The 13,519-nt window shown below is 35.7% G+C and overlaps 2 long non-coding RNA genes across 2 annotated transcripts; one reads left to right on the forward strand and one right to left on the reverse strand.

The window, feature by feature from the left end:
* Nucleotides 1–337: 337 nt before the first annotated feature.
* On the reverse strand, nucleotides 338–3,479 carry LOC127526018 (uncharacterized). The gene is made up of 3 exons (XR_007933643.1): nucleotides 3,428–3,479; nucleotides 1,819–2,005; nucleotides 338–413 (listed from the first exon to the last, which is right to left on the reverse strand). It is a non-coding gene; the product is annotated as an uncharacterized LOC127526018 (long non-coding RNA).
* LOC127526014 (uncharacterized) lies at nucleotides 349–2,521 on the forward strand. Its single transcript, XR_007933639.1, has 2 exons — nucleotides 349–482; nucleotides 1,887–2,521. It is a non-coding gene; the product is annotated as an uncharacterized LOC127526014 (long non-coding RNA).
* Nucleotides 3,480–13,519: the final 10,040 nt, after the last annotated feature.

Consider the following 13,519-nt stretch of genomic DNA (forward strand, 5'->3'; position numbering starts at 1 on the left):
AGAGAAAGAGAAAATAGAAGGAGAGAAGGCAAATTCAAAGAAATGAAATAGATATGAAAAGTCACGGGTTAGAATGTAAAGAAATTAAAAAAAAGAGAAATGAGAACAGAAAGAAAAAGGGGACGAAGAGGGAAAGTACAAAATTAATAAAAAGACAGAAAGTGAATAACAGAAAAGGAAAGATAAAAGACAGAAAAAAAGGAGTGATAATGAAGATATAGAAAGTTAAAATTAAGAAATAGATGGCTTTTAAAGAAAGAAAGAAAGAAAGAAAGAAAGAAAGAAAGAAAGAAAGAAAGAAAGAAAGAAAGAAAGAAAGAAAGAAAGAAAAAGAAAATGAGTAATAAAAGTGAAAGTTATTTCATTTAGTAGGAAGGATATTATTTGCATAGATATGAAACAAAAAAAAAAAACTGACTTTGTGCCCACTACACAACCCCACTGAGGCTGATGGAGACGCTGCACTAAAATGATAAAGCGAGGTCACCAAGACGCTGGCTTACGCTCAAAGTGGCACGCAGTCATCTTGTTGACGAACCGATTTAGTGCTGGGACCACTCAGCTGTCCAGTGCGCCTTAGCAGCCTGTTCGACTGACAGACCTCCGCCCCATAACATCTGCATCTGTGGCACCAGTTACAGGCATATTGTTATCATCTCATCACCCAGATGTCAAGCACACAAATGTGATTAGAGAGCAAAACTGACTTATGAAAGTGATGAGAAACATTTGAAGTGAAATAACTAGACTGCAGAGAACCGTTTAAAAAAATAACATTGAGTGAAGAAGTGGTAGTGAGCAGGATGAGCGCAGTATGACAGCAGAGAATTAGATGCCAGTGAGAAATGAAAGGGGAAAGAGAAACACATTTTAGAAGAAAGTTTACAAGACAGAGCAGTGGGCAAGCAGGATGTTTAGATTGTGAAGGGAAGAAAAAGGAAGAAATAAAGATGGGAGAAGGAGATTATGAGAGGAAGAGGCAAAGAGGAGGCCATCCAGTTGAAGAGGCAAGCAACAGAGAGAAAAAGGACAGCAGAGGAGAGCGAAAGAGAACAAAATCTAGTAGAGGAGCAGAAAGTCAGAGGAGAGTGAGTAGTGAAAAAGAAATGAAAAGAGACATCAAGTCAAGGAGATCATCTAAGAGCAGAACAACTAGGAGAAAAGATGGTTGAAGACATTAGTCAAAAGACAGGCCAGAGTAATTAAGGAGAAAGAGAGTAAAAAGAGGATTAAAGACAATCTGACAGAGAAAGAAATCAGGATTTACTTGGAGAAAGAGATTAACAATTGAGAAAGAATTGAAAAGAGAGAAAGAGTACAGAATTAATACAGAGATCAAGGAGTGGACAGAATCCTACAGAAGAAAGCAGAAAAAGAAAATCCCCTGATAGAGAAAGAAATCAGAAACATCGAGAGAACAAAGGAAAGAGAAATTAATGCCAGAAAAGAGTAGAATACAGTAGATGGGTAGATAGATGGGAGAAAGAGAAAAAGCAGGAAAAGAGAAATCAGCTAATAGAGGAACAGAGAGAAAGAAAAGGCATGAGTGGAGAAACAAAACATGATGGAGAAAGAAAATAGAACAATTCTAGAGAAAAAAGGGGAAAGAAAAAGTTAAGAAAAAGAGAGAAAGAATAAAAAAATAGAAAAAATAAAGATTAAGTGATGGAGGAACAGAAAGAAAGAAAGAAAGAAAGAAAGAAAGAAAGAAAGAAAGAAAGAAAGAAAGAAAGAAAGAAAGAAAGAGAGTAATAAAAGTGAAAGTTATTTCATTTAGTAGGAAGGATATTATTTGCATAGATATGAAACAAAAAAAACTGACTTTGTGCCCACTACACAACCTCACTGAGGCTGATGGAGACGCTGCACTAAAATGATAAAGCGAGGTCACCAAGACGCTGGCTTACGCTCAAAGTGGCACACAGTCAGCTTGTTGATGAACCGATTTAGTGCTGGGACCACTCAGCTGTCCAGTGAGCCTTAGCAGCCTGTTCATCTGACAGACCTCCGCCCCATAACATCTGCATCTGTGGCACCAGTTGCAGGCATATTGTTATCATCTCATCACCCAGATGTCAAGCACACAAATGTGATTAGAGAGCAAAACTGACTTATGAAAGTGATGAGAAACATTTGAAGTGAAATAACTAGACTGCAGAGAACCGTTTAAAAAAATAACATTGAGTGAAGAAGTGGTAGTGAGCAGGATGAGCGCAGTATGACAGCAGAGAATTAGATGCCAGTGAGAAAAGAAGGGGAAAGAGAAACACATTTTAGAAGAAAGTTTACAAGACAGAGCAGTGGGCAAGCAGGATGTTTAGATTGTGAAGGGAAGAAAAAGGAAGAAATAAAGATGGGAGAAGGAGATTATGAGAGGAAGAGGCAAAGAGGAGGCCATCCAGTTGAAGAGGCAAGCAACAGAGAGAAAAAGGAAAGCAGAACAGAGCGAAAGAGAGCAAAATCTAGTAGAGGAGCAGAAAGTCAGAGGAGAGTGAGTAGTGAAAAAGAAATGAAAAGAGACATCAAGTCAAGGAGATCATCTAAGAGCAGAACAACTAGGAGAAAAGAGTGAAACAGAGTGAATGGTTGAAGACATTAGTCAAAAGACAGGCCAGAGTAATTAAGGAGAAAGAGAGTAAAAAGAGGATTAAAGACAATCTGACAGAGAAAGAAATCAGGATTTACTTGGAGAAAGAGATTAACAATTGAGAAAGAATTGAAAAGAGAGGAAGAGCACAGAATTAATACACAGATCAAGGAGTGGACAGAATCCTACAGAAGAAAGCAGAAAAAGAAAATCCCCAGATAGAGAAAGAAATCAGAAACATCGAGAGAACAAAGGAAAGAGAAATTAATGTCAGAAAAGAGTAGAATACAGTAGATGGGTAGAAAGATGGGAGAAAGAGAAAAAGCAGGAAAAGAGAAATCAGCTAATAGAGGAACAGAGAGAAAGAAAAGGCATGAGTGGAGAAACAAAACATGATGGAGAAAGAAAATAGAACAATTCTAGAGAAAAAGGGGAAAGAAAAAGTTAAGAAAAAGAGAGAAAGAATGAAAAAATAGAAAAAATAGAGATTAAGTAATGGAGGAACAGAAAGAAAGAAAGAAAGAAAGAAAGAAAGAAAGAAAGAAAGAAAGAAAGAAAGAAAGAAAGAAAGAAAATGAGTAATAAAAGTGAAAGTTATTTCATTTAGTAGGAAGGATATTATTTGCATAGATATGAAACAAAAGAAAACAACTGACTTTGTGCCCACTACACAACCTCACTGAGGGTGATGGAGATGCTGCACTAAAATGATAAAGCGAGGTCACTAAGACTCTGGCTTAGCAAACAAAGTGGCACGCAGTCAGCTTGTTGATGAACCGATTTAGTGCTGGGACCACTCAGCTGTCCAGTGAGCCTTAGCAGCCTGTTCGTCTGACAGACCTCCGACCCATAACATCTGCATCTCTGGCACCAGTTACAGGCATATTGTTATATTGTTGAGCTGTGAAGTAATCCAGAAATGCAAGAGGAGGGCAAAGAATGGAAGCAGAGAAATAAAAATGCCTGATTGAGAAAGAAAGTGGAATCATTTAGAGACAGAGCAGGTAGAGAAGGAACAGAGAGAAGTGAGTAGATAGAGCAGAATAGGTGCAAAGTGCAAAGAAAGTGCAAAGGAAGAAATAAAAAAGATAGCAGGAGGAAAAGAAATCTGGTAAAAGAAACAACAAAGAAGAAAACTTTAGGGGACAGATTAACAAACAGAAAAAAGAAAGAAGAATAAATCTAGACAAAGATGGGTAAAAGAGCTAATGAAGACAAAGAGAGAAAGAAGTGATAAAAAATAGACTGAGTAAAATGAGAGGTTAGGTGATGGAGGAACAGAAAGAATTAAAATAGAAAAGCAAGAGCAGCGAAGTTACACAGAGGCAAGTTAATAGATAGTGTAGAATACAATAGATGAGGACAAAGAAGGAAAACAGAGAAATAAAATAATCTGATTTAGAAAGAAAGCAGAATTATTTAGAGAAAGAAGAAAAGAGCAGCTAGTGAAGGAACAGAGAACTGAGTAGATAGAGCAGAATAGGTAAGTGCAAAGGTGGAAAGGTAAATGAAGAAAAGAAATCAGAAGAGATCAGCTAATAGAGGAACAAAGAAAAAGCATTTAGAAGACAGGTTAACAAACAGAAAAAATAAAATATAAAAGAGTAATGGAGGTGAGTAGGTGGACAAAGAAAATATTATGGAAAAAGAAAGTAGAATAAATCCAGAGAAAGAGGAGGAAAAACTAATGAAATAAAAAGAGAAAGGAGAGCTAAAAGAATTGACAGTAAAATCGAAAGGTTAGCTAATGGGAGAAATTAGAGAAATTAATAAAGAGAAAAGAATAGCTGACAGAAAATGATGCAAACTGAAACAGAGAAGATCAAGAAAGAAATAAGAAAGGAATATGTATAGAGAAACAAGGATAGAAACTCAAGGAAGAACAAAGAGGATGAATAGAAAGGAGAGATGGGGGAGTGAGAGACATAAATGAATAGACATAGTAGAATAGATAAGGGCAAAGGAGGAGAGCTGATCTGTTAGAGGTACAAGTATTAAGAATATTAGGAAAAAAAGAGGCAGAATAGAACAGAGAAGGGAAAAGGCGGCAAGCAAAGGAAAAATGCTTGAGAAATAAAGCGCAACACACCATGCGGAAGAAGAATTGAATGTAGAAACAGAGAAATAATACACAGACAGGATGAATGAACAGGCAATAGTGAAAATGTAAAAGCGAAAGTGGGAGAGAAGAACTCATGGAAAAACAGAGACTGAATACAGAAAAGATAGAGACAAAAAGATAGAGATAAAATAAAGAAGAGTAGAGGAGGTGAGTAGAGAAATGAAAATTAAATAACAAAGAAAAAAGCAGAATCATATAGAGTAGGAGGAAGAATGTAGAAAATTGAATAGACAGAGCAGAATAGTTAAAGGCAACTGAGATGACCTGATAGAGAGGCAAAGCAAAATGCATCTAGAAAAAGAGGGAGAGAGCAACTAATGGATGAACTGAGAGAAACTAGTAGGCAGAATAGAGCAGAACAAAGAAGGCTAAAGGAGGTGAGCTGAGAATTACAGATCGTCTGATAGAGAAATAAAGTGGAACATATCAAAAGAAGAGAGGAGAGAGAAATTAATAGAAGAAGTGAGAAACAAATAAATAGTAAAAGCTGGATATTATCTAATAGAGAAAAATAAAAGATTTAATAAAAAAGCAGATAACAAAGTTGTAAGATTAACTGATAGAGTGAAAGTGAAAAAAGGAAAAAAGAGATAAAGACTTAAAAAGAGCAGAGCAAGATGTGAAAGGTGGGATCCCTTTGATTATCCCCTTGGAACCCACTGATAGCCTAAGATCAAAATTGGGGGTGATGGGGGGGGATGCATGAAAGTACAATTCATACATATGTTATAGTTTTACAGGAAAATGATACAGCAGTCAGTAGGCAGCATTTTACTGGGAGGACTAGAAGGCAGCTATCAGCGGGCATTTCAAGAGATGGGCAGAGTCACAGCCTACCTGGCAGGGAAGGGAAGGAAATGGCATCCTTGAGAGGATTCAACAGGCATGAAAAATTTTGAGGGGAAAAAAAGGATACATAATATGCCATGCATTTATTTGTGTTTGAACAGCATCACAGTAAGTTACTAATACAGTGATAACTACAGACTGCACTGCTTCACCCCCCAAATGACATGCCTCTGCCTTCTATGAAAACTGCCTTAATTCCACATGATGAAACTGCCATTTCGGTGATGGGCACTAAGTGCTAAGTGAAAGTTCTACATGATGCTGGTCAGAGGCCCATAAGTGGTGTATCTGTGTATGATATCATTTGCCTATTTCAGATAAGTTTATTGCACCTGACAGCATTCTCTGCAGCTAATTTATTTCATATTCCACAATGCAGTTTTTAACCAAAACTGACAAAGTAATAGATCCCCTGTTACTATGGTTTATTTCACACACTGAAATAGAGTATCAGATATGGGGATAGGAGGCAAGCAGAAATGAAGAAATAAAGAGGGAGAGAAGAACTAATGGAGGAATAGAGAGAAAGATCACAAAGAAGAGATTCCTGATTGGAACAGCACATCTAAGGAGATGAGCTGAAATAAAAAGTAAAGCAGAAAACATGCAGAGAAATAGAGAGAGCAGCTGATAGGCACAAAGAAAGAAATAATAAAGAAGAAAGATAAAAATATGCAGAATGAAATAGATATGGCCAAAGGAAGTAATTAGAAATGGGGAGAAAAGTCAGAGAGAGAAAGGGAAAAGAGGCAAACAGAGAAATAAAATTGAATATGTGTAGAGAAAGCTACAACTAATGGAGAAACCGAAGAAAATTCAGAGTAGAAGAAATTAGTGAACAGACTGAACAGAACAGATAAGAGTAAAGGCAGAGAACAGAAATGGAGACTACATTTTAGAGTAGTAGATGAGAATTAAAAGTTGGAGAGCAAAAGATGGAAAAAAGAAAAAGAAAATAAAATAGATCAGGATAAAGGAGGTGAGCAGAGAAATGAACAAATAAAGTATAATCTACAGTATCTATCTATCTAAAAGATGATCAGAAAAAGAGGGAGACAAAGAATAATGGAGGGAAAGGTTACAGAGCAGAGATTCTTGAAGCAAGCAGCACAGAAAACATGCAGCGAAAGAGGGAGAGCAGCCAAAAGGAAAGAAAAAATAAGGAAAAGAGATAAATATAGAAACACAATAGAAAAATATAAAGGGAAAATGGAAAAAAATTAGAAAGAGACCAAAGGAAAGAAGGTGAGCAGAGGAAAAAAAAATGTCTAGAGAAAGCAGAAGAGCAACTAATTAGAGAAATAGAAAGAAAAAGTACAAAGTAGAGGAAATTAGTAAACCAACAGAATAGGCCAGATAAGGGCGAAAAGAGCAAACAGAAATGGAGACCATTTAATAGAGTAACAGAGGAGAATAAAAAGTGAGAGAGTAAAAGAAAAATAGAAAAATAAAATAAACAAAATAGATCAAAGCAAAGGAGGCGAGCAGGGAAATAAAACAAAAGAAGTCAAGAAAAAGAAGGAGAACAGCTAATAGAACAATAGAGAGAAAAGAATGAAACCCATTGAATATGCTAAACAGAATAGATACAGTAAGGGCAAATCAGGCAAGCAGAAATATAGACTGTTTTAGACTGTTTAAGAGAGTAATAAAAGAGAATAAAAAATAGGAAAGCACATAATGGAGTAACAAAGGTGATCAATAGAAGAAATAAGAAAAGAGGAAAGGAGCAGATCAAAGAAATAAAAGATGTATTCTGCTATCTTTCTCTTTCAGATTGTCTTGTTTCCCTCTTTCCTCACATGGAGAAATTAAGCAGAATACATTTAGGAAAAGAGGGAATGAAGAATGAATGGAGGAACAGAGAAATAGAAACATGTGAGAGATACAGGAACAGAAGAAACAGAACAGCTAAAGGCATCCATGAGCAGATAAGTAAAAATATTACATAAAGAAAGAAGGCAGAATAAGTCCAGAAAAAGAAGGAAAGATTATCTCATGGAGGAACAGAGAAAGAAAAATGAGCAAACAGAATAGAAAGGAGAAGGAGGAAAGCAAGAATGGAGTTAGAGAAATAAAAAAACAACATGCATAGAAAAAGAGGGAGAGAACAACCAGAGCAACAATAGAGAGAAAAGGAAGATTGAAGGGAAAAAGAGACTGAAATAATGTGACAGAAAAGTAAAGCAGAATACATCTAGAGAAGGAGGAAAAGAGCAGCTGATAAATGAAATGAAAGACTAAAGAGGAGATTACCAAACGTAAGAGAAATGCAAGTCAGAAGAAAAAAGACAATTTAAAAGAGAAATTAAGCAGAATACATTGAAGTAAAGAGGGAGAACACAAAGCAAGAAAAGAGTGATAGTATGGAGGAGAGAAGAATTTTAAAGCTAGATGATACAGATAAAGAAGAATAAATGTGGGTAAAGAAGGAAAGGAGCTGATAGAAGAATAGAAGAGAGTGGCGATTAAAGAGAACGGGAGTCAGCTGAAGAGGTGGAATAGAATGGAATACACAGGAGAGAAGGAAATTATTAGAAACGGAGACACTCTGACAGAGAAATAAAGAAAGAGATCAAAAGGAGCTAGTAAAGGAAATGAGGGAAATGTTACAGCATAAAGAATTGTCAAGTAGAACAGCAGGAGACACAAAGAAATGGAGTTGATTTGATAAAGAAGTTGCAGATTAAACAAAGCGGGATAGCTGCTAATAAAGTAAAGAGAGCAATAGCAGAGAGGAGAGGAGATTTTTGAAAAGAGAAACAGAAAAATATAACCAAAGGCAAAGGAGGTTAGTAGAATCAAGCAGAATCTGAAGAAGGAGTGAAAAAGGTAAGAAAGGAAACAAGATAAATAGAATAAGACCTAAAAAGATGAGTAGAAAAAAAGAATCAAACAGAAGTTTTTCTCAGCAAAGTGGGAGAGCAATTGGATGAGGAACAGAGAGAAAAACTAAAGAAGGAAAAAAACTGATAAATAGAGAAACAGAAAAGAGCAGTTGAGAGGAAGCAGAAAAAGAGACCATCCGACAGAGTAATAAAGAACAATTCTTGGACTAATAGGAAGAGAACATCTGATGAAGAGACAGAAAATTGAGGGGAGTGGGCTATTGGAGAAACTGAGTGGAAAAAGAGAAATGGAAGAGAGCAGCTGGAGACATGAGGTGACTGAAATAAAGAAGAATAATACAGATAAAAGGGAGAGAGCAATTAATGGAGATATAGAAAAACACAGCCAAGAGAGAAAGGAGCCATAAAGTAAACAGAGCAGAATAAGAGAAAGTGAGGAGAGCAACTGCAGATGTAATTTAGCAGAAATAAAGGAGAATACCTGTAGGTGAGTAGTGGAGGAAGACAGAAAGTAAAGGTGAGGGGAAAACAGCAAAGGAGCTGTTGATAGAGAAATATAATAGAAGGCATTCAGAGGAAGAGGGACAGCATCTAATAGAGGAAATGAGAGTAGAAAAAGAGTAAATAGGAGATTAGCAAAGAAAAATAAGTATAAAGAAGGCAGAGAGTAGTAAAGGTGATTTAATAAAGAAATAAAGAAGAAACAAAGTGAGAAATATGAAAAGGGAAAATAATTGGACAGGCAAACAGAAATGAACAACTAAGAAGAAAACAGGTGTAGTAAAGCAGAATACATCTGAACAAAGAGGGGTGGACATCAAATAAAGAGGAGAGGAGACAAGAGGAGATGATGAAGCAGACAAATAGAATAGAATAGAATAAAATAGAATAGAATAGAATAGGCAAAGGAGGTGTGCAGAAACAAAGAGAAGGATATTGAAGAGGAAAGAAGAAAATTAGTCACCTGGCAAAGGAAAGGGCAAAGAGAAAAGCAATAAGAAAGGAAAGGACGCAACTAAACAAATGGAAAGGATTTCTTGAGAGAGAAGGAGGTAAGCAGAAATGAAGAGTGAAAGAAAAATAGAGGAGAAGGTAAATGAGAAGGGCAATTAATAGAGGAAGTGCAGTGTAGTGGAGATGATCAGATAGAACAGGATGCTTAACAGGACAGGAGGAGAGGGGATACAAAGAAATGGTGATAGAAATAAAGGAGAATTTAGGTAAAGAGAGAGTAACAAAGTTAAGAGGTGAAAAAAGAATATAGAAAGAGAGCAAAGCAGGTGAGCAGCTATAAAGACAACATTATAGAGAAATCGATCACAGAATAGACAAGTCTTTAATAAAGAAACAATGAAGAATAGAGGAGAGAGTGCAAGAGAGAGACTTCATAAAGATGGAAAAGAGGAAAACAACTAATAGAGGAACAGAAAAAGAAAGAAAATAAGTAGGGACTGGAGGTACAGAATGAAAGAGCCAAGCAAGATAGAACATCAGAGGAGAAAGGAGAAGTATAAGTAGCTGAGAAAAGTAAAAAAATGAAAGGAGAGTGAAGACCACCTAATAGAGAAGTGACGTGGAATATATAAGAGCTAAATGAGGAAGAAATATTAGAATAAAGACACTACACACTAAAGAATTTTCAAGTTTTGAAAAAAAAAAAGTAAAGAATTGGAGGAAAAAAATAAAGAAGAGAAAAATTAATAAAAAAATGAAAACAGAGCACCAAGCAGGAGAAACAGAATAGAATATTTGAAAGTTAAGAAGTAAAGTAAACAGGAGCAGAAAATAAAAGTATTTTATCGAATACCAAAAGAAATTAATTAAACAAAAGAGTAAAATGTCATACTTATGGATAAAGTAGTGCAGTGATTATTATATTGAGAAATACAGCAGAAAAGCAAACAGGCATGCAGAGGAGAGGCTATTGGAATAAAAGAAACAAAGAAAACAATGAGGAGGAGATCTCAGTAGAAGAGAGCAGAACGTATGTTGAGAAGAGTTAGCTGAACGACGGATGTCAGAGATGAAACAACAGAGCGCTAAAAAGATGAGAAGAGTGCAGCAGTTAAGAAAATCAGCCAAGTGTCTAGTAAGCAAGAGGACAGTAAATAGGGAGAGAGGAGATATCAAGAAAAAAGATGTAGCCAGTTATAGAGGAGAAGAGAGAAGCATTGTCATGGTCTGTGAGTAACTATTACAGTACAGAAAATGCCAGTTAGAGAGCCTGAGCAGAACTTGTAAAAGAAAATGTGATAAAATATATCAAGGGAGGTGCAAGAAATAAATTAACAGCACAGCCAAAAAAGGGAGTATCTAGTAAAGGAGCAGATAAAAATCCAAGCATGTTATAGGTGACTTTATCTAACAGGAGTGGAATGATTGAGCTTCATTGATCTATGAGTTTTAAAAGTTAAAATTAACCCTCCCATTAAGGTGTACTGTACATGTTCATGTATACATAGGGCAAGCACAGTGGAACAGTGGACTGCTCTACTGCATCTGTATCAAATTGTGGTCCAGTTAACTTGTTTTGGAGTGTGCACAATTCCTAGGTGCCCTCATATATTTTCTGTAGGTAGCTCAGATTACTGTATACATCTCAAATACAGGGTGACTCTCTATAGGCCTGGTGGGGATGAGTGTGTCCAACAATAGACTGGTACCACCACCAGAAGTATCTTCTTTCCTCCTACCAGTGCTTCTGGGACAAGCTCAGGCTCCCGATGGCAATACAGTTATTAAAAGCGAGGTCAGAAAAAGGAAGGAAAAAATTAAAGGGAGCATACCGTTGATTGTATAAGAATTCATATGGCTAATAATTAACACAGACAATAGAAACATAGTAAATCAAACATCAAGTAGATTTGTTAAAAGAGAAACTAAAGAGATCATAAAAAGAAAAGAAGATGAGCAGCTGATAGAAAAAGACTGAAAAGCTCTACAGCATGGACAGTCACTAAAACTGAAACAAAAAGGAGGCATGTGAGTAAGTAATGAGGAACAGAGAGAACCAGAGGTAGGTGTTGAGTAAATAATAACGAAAGAAGGCAGAGGAGTTAGTAGAAGACAAGAGGAAACAGAGCAGGTGGAATAGAGTGTTAGACTAGACTAGAGCTGAATACCAAAGGGTAAAGAAAAGAAACAAGAGTAAGTGAAAAAGGGGTACCTAAGGAAAATGAAGGAGGAAAGTAGAAGAGGATTAGAAAAATAAAATGACTACCTAAAAAAAGAAGAGAGAAGGATGGAGTAGAGTCTTATATTAGAATAGAGGTGAAAATCAAAGAGTAAAACAAAAGAAACTACAGTAAGAAAAAAAGATGAACCTAAGGAAAATGGAGGACAGTAGAAAAGGATTTCAATATTTAGAAGATTGCCTAATAATAAAAGAGCAGACAGTCAAAAGAGAAAATTAAATATGAAATAGAGCAGGGTGGAGGAGAGTGTTATATTAGAAAAGAGGTGAATATCAAAGAGTAAAGGAGGTTGGGGCAAGGGGACAAGAAAAAAAGAAACCTATGGAAAAGAAAATAGGAAAAATTGCATGAGAGTTAGAAAAATAGAAAGGTATTTAATAAAGTGTACTGCCTGACTGAAACAGGAAGAGGAGTAATTACAAAAAATAATATCTGGAGATGTAAATGCACTTGTATTGAAAAATCAGAAAACGTTCAGAGTGAAAATGTCAAAAAGGAATTTCAAACAGAAAATGCTAACCAAACTCATTGTGAAAATTGTGCGCTGATTTCCCCAAAAGTCTGTTTACTGATTCCAGAATCTTAGATGCTGCCATACCCTCTAGGAGATGACATCATGTGATGCAACATCTAGGTGTCACGTGGCAGCAACAGGCTACATTGCTACCAACAGCATGGCCAAAATGCTGGCACCTGTAGTACAGAATATGGCAGCATGAAAATAAATAAAAATGCTAGAATTTTGTTACACCTTAAAAATGAAAACATGTTACAGAAATAAGTGCAAAACTTAAATCTGGACTGTTCAAAAACCAAAATCATAACATCAGGAAAAGGAACACGAGGTGAAAGAGAAAGGGAAATGAGTAAATAACAGTGGAAAAGAAGAAATAGAACAAGATGGAGGAGAACTAGAAGAAGATAGAGTAGAATATTATAGTAGAGTTAAATATCTGAGAGCAGGTAGAAGAGTTAAGAATATAATCAAGACTGAAAAAACTAATTGAAGTTTAGAAAAAGAGGAAATTATACACAAAAGGAAAGGATCAGAATGTTTAAGGGAAAAGAAAAAGAGGAATTAAAAGTAGAAAATTTGGAATAGAGCAGAGAGGAGTAGAGTGTTATAACAGAGTAAAGATGAGTTCACACATAAGATTATCAACTAGAGAAAAATGTTGAAACCTAAATTAAAGATGACTATAGTCAACACTGAGGAAGCAATTTAAGATTAAATAATAAGAAAGTTAAACCAAAAAAAGAAGTAAAAGGAGCAGATTGTTTAAAAGAAAAGAAAATTAGGAATGAATAGTGGAAAAGAGAAAACAGTAGGACTTGCACATTATTTTAAATATCCAAGAGTAGAGGAGGATGACTTGCAGTAACAGATAATCAACTAGAGAAAAACAGTGTATAGTCTATAGAAAACATTGAAAAAGTTAATAGCAAAAGAGGAAATTGCACAAAAAACTTAAAGGAACAGAGCATTGAAAAGAAAAAGAAACAAGGAGCTAATAGCAGAAAAATAGGAAATAGAGAAGGGTGGAGTACAGTGTGATAGTAGAGTAAAGTAGAGCTGAATACCTAAGCCTAGAGGAGAATGAGTTGGCACAAAGAGAAGATTTACTAAAGAAAATACTGGAAGCCTAAGGAAAAAAGAGAAGGTTATATAAAAGGGAAAGGAGTGGAAACGAAAATGAGGAATTAGGAGTACAAAATAGAGCAGAGTGGAGTAAGGTGTTATATTAAAGTACAGATGAGTGTCAAAGACTTGAGAAGCAGAAGTCGAAGTTAGAGAAATAAGTTAAATCAAATGAAAAGAGAAATACAGCCCACCGTGGAAGAGCAAACAAAAAAACAGGAAATTATCGAATAATGAAAAAGATCAGAATATCTGAGAGTAAGGAGATATTGCAGGAAA

The sequence above is a fragment of the Erpetoichthys calabaricus genome, chromosome 16 (assembly GCF_900747795.2).
Source record: "Erpetoichthys calabaricus chromosome 16, fErpCal1.3, whole genome shotgun sequence".
Classification (NCBI taxonomy): Eukaryota; Metazoa; Chordata; class Cladistia; order Polypteriformes; family Polypteridae; genus Erpetoichthys; species Erpetoichthys calabaricus.